Genomic DNA, 3,462 nt, shown 5'->3' on the forward strand with positions numbered 1-3,462 from the left:
GCGTCTATAGTAGCGTAGCTTTCGCTACGAAAAGGCCGGCGCGGTGGCTCACTGATTATGATGCTCGGCTGCTGACCCGAAAGAAGGGAGTTCGATTCCGGCCGCGGCGGTCGCATTGCGATGGAGTCGAAATGCTACAGGCCCGTGTTCTGTGCGATGTGAATGCACATTTAAGAGAACCAGGGGGTCGAAATTATCTGAAGCCCTCCACTACGGCGTTCCTAAAAGTAACTTTGAGACGTTAAACCCCTGAAAACTAAGTATGGAAAGGCTGAGTTTCATCTGCAGGCTGAAGGAGAGCGATGCGCTGGCATAGTTTTCTTCATTACTATCTCATTCGATATTCATGAAATTTCTTCACCGTGCCGTGTAGGTCGAGGGCATAGCTCAGTGGTAGAGCGTTCGACTGCAGATCGACAGGTCCCCGGTTCAAATCCGGGTGTCCCCTTCTTCCTCTTTTTTTGTTCGAGATCTGGAGTTTTTTTTTCTCCCTATTCCCAGTTCCGGCCTCTTCGGTGTACCCTCCTCCTGGCCTCTGCATTCACCAGTCAGGTGCAAAATTGGTTCCTTCGGAGTGGTATCAGGCGCTTAGCAGGGCTTGGTATACCATGATGGCCAATTTAATGCCATCATGCCTATGTCATCATCAGTCAAGTGACTCGCTTCAGGTCAGAGGCCTCCTTCAACGATATTTGTCCTTCGCAAGCGGCAGGCACCAAGTCCCAACAAATTTTACTCCATTGCATTCGTATTCGCATTACCACACCAGAGCTTGTGCCACCCTTTACCGCGTTTTTCTTCCCCGTAATCTACGCTTAGTTTAAAACATCATCGGGTACAATTCCTACAATTCCGCTGCACTGCACATCCGGTGAAAGTATACTGCCTTCTCACCTCTGCTAGGCTATCGTAAAGTCTAGTTTTTTCTATGACATAAGCTGTCCTCTTTCTGTCTCTTCACGTTACCCCTATCAATAGTTGGCGCTCAACCGTCGCCTAATTTGAAGCGTTTTCGTCAGCATTTCACTTTTGAGGCTCTAGGTGAATACTGGTGGGGCACGTCTGTCGTATACTGCATCTTGGGGATGTATCTATGAGTTCCTGTTCATAACGTGAGAGTCTTTAATAAATGCACCACAACCTTTTATTATTGACGTGGCAATTCATCTTTCATGGCACGGATGTGTCGTCACAACTTTACTCAGATAGATGTACTTCGTTACTACTTTCAGCGCCTTAGTAGCTATCGCAAAATGTTGGTTTCTTTACAGACTATAAGCCACAACTATAGCTTCCATTCTCCTTTTTAGGCCTTTACATAAGCGCTGTGATTCATCCTGGGAGTTACATAGCAGACAAATAGCATTAGTAAAGCCGACAGTACTAAGGTGATGCTGCATAATTCGTATACTGAGTTATTCCCGGTCCAGCACTTAGCATACGCCGCGAATAAGAGCGGGCATATTGTGGCTCTATGTCTGAAGTCCTTTGAGAACGATATTCTTTCGGTCATGCTGCAGAGGAGCGCGGTCACTGTTGGGATAATCAAGGTACTTTATAGATTACTTACATACGCTTCCTTCAAACTCTAGTTATTGAGTGCTTGCTTGACTGATGTAACAGCAAGCTGCTGCAGGCTTAACTGGAAATGAAGATGATTGTCCAGCCTATTGTGCCTGTGTGAGCGATGAAACTTCCGACATCTCGCATCCCTTCAGCGGTCTAGAACTTTCGATTCATCGTCATCTTGCCAGGTCCCAACCTCACCAGCGCGTCGCCCCTAATACAACATACCACTTAACTCTTCGCGGACATGGTTTACCGAGCTCGGAGCCTATGGGACTATCCCTTAAGCTGTTTGCTGGCTGTGTGATAGTTGCCGAGTGTTTGCACCGGCATGGGCGGGCACCCAGTCCTTATCGTTCAGCCTGCGATACTGTGGAGATGGTGACTCATCTCACTGGGTAGCGCTTCAATCCGAAAGTGCTCTGCTTTTGGCACAAAAGCCCCCGCGGTGGCTCAGGGGTTATCGTGCTTGGCTGCCGACCCGAAAGACGCATGTTCGATCCGGGCCGCCGCGCTCAAATTTCAGTGGAGGCGAAATGCCAGAGGCCCGAGTACTGTACTATCAGCAAGAAATGAAACGCGAACAAACAATTGAACCACGCACTGGAAAATGCGCAGCTCTTAACCAGGGGAAGCTCTATACTAGCTCCTGCTATTTCAATTTCTAAGGCGTGAAGACTCTTCTTTAGAAGTGTTATTCAACCGCGCTTGTATTTCCAATACAGGAGCTAATACGTCGGTGTTTTTGTGTTGCCACCTCAGTTTTCTTGTTCGCGTTTCATTCGTTGCTGATAGTACTATCTCAGTGCGCTTTAAATAACCCACAGTGGTGGAAATCATGCGGAGCCCTCGACTGCGGCGTCTCTCATAGGCTTAACAGGTTCGTTAAGTTAAACCCCATAAAGACAAAGCCAAGCTTTTGACATGAGGCCGGCAAATGACAATGAAATAGTTAACTTATGGATTATTTTGTATTGTAACTTCGCATTGTTCCTATTTAGCGCAAAGAACAGTACAGCAGAAAGGAAGGTGAACATGGGTGTTCGCCTTCCTTTCCTGTCCTGCGCTTTGCGACAAATAAATTAATGTGACAACTGGCATTACATCATGCCGCCCTGGAAAACATTTTCCTCCTGCCTGGCCTTGCGTCTCAGAGTGGCCAAGAGCAGAGCGTGCTTTTAAAATTTCCAAAGGCAAGTGGATTAGACGACCGATTATACAACAATGCGTCTTCCTGCGGTGGCCCACTTGTGCAAAACGATTTCTGGTTTATGCAGCGCGTTTGCCAAAAGTAGCCAAGCAACAAAACGTGGCTTGTTTCTGAGTTGTATAGTGGAGCACTTATGGCACCCCTTAAGAAAGTTGCGAAGGACCCTTGTCCTCACCTTTCGAGACCTTTTGATCTTAAGGGGTGCTGTAAAGATTGTGCTACACGGCTGAGAACGATATCTCGTTGCCTGGTTACTTTTGGCAAAGACTGTACCAGGCTTAATGCTGCATGCCTTTTTATAAAAAACACATCCTTGGGCATCTCTAGTCCGCATAAAAAAATGTCCTTATTTCAGCGAGAGTCGTCACTCGTGGCTCAGGAACGTGCCGTCGCCCCCTCGCTCGGTGCGATGGTTAGAGCGCTCGGCTGCTGAGTCGGAGTTCCCGGGGCCGAACCTGGCCAAAGCCACTGATCCGCAGCGGCGGGTACCAGACGCTCTGTGGTCATCAAGCCCAACCTTCATTTAGGGACTAATTATAGGGGCGTTAGAGAGCGTCGGCGTATAAGAACTGGATACACAGATTGTAAAGGGAAGTTAAAGCTATAGACTGCGGTGAGCGGCATAACCTAGTTATTGTGAATAGAGAAACTGAATGTGAAGGATAAATCACGAGGGCATTCTGGAA

General features: G+C 47.7%; 1 non-coding gene across 1 annotated transcript; it reads left to right on the top strand.

Annotated features, from left to right (window-relative positions):
* Positions 1–376: 376 nt before the first annotated feature.
* Positions 377–448, top strand: TRNAC-GCA (transfer RNA cysteine (anticodon GCA)). The gene has a single exon. It is a non-coding gene; the product is annotated as a tRNA-Cys (tRNA).
* The last annotated feature ends 3,014 nt before the right edge of the window (positions 449–3,462 follow it).

This window comes from Amblyomma mixtum, chromosome 3 (genome assembly GCF_055824585.1).
Source record: "Amblyomma mixtum isolate Tamu chromosome 3, ASM5582458v1, whole genome shotgun sequence".
NCBI lineage: Eukaryota > Metazoa > Arthropoda > Arachnida > Ixodida > Ixodidae > Amblyomma > Amblyomma mixtum.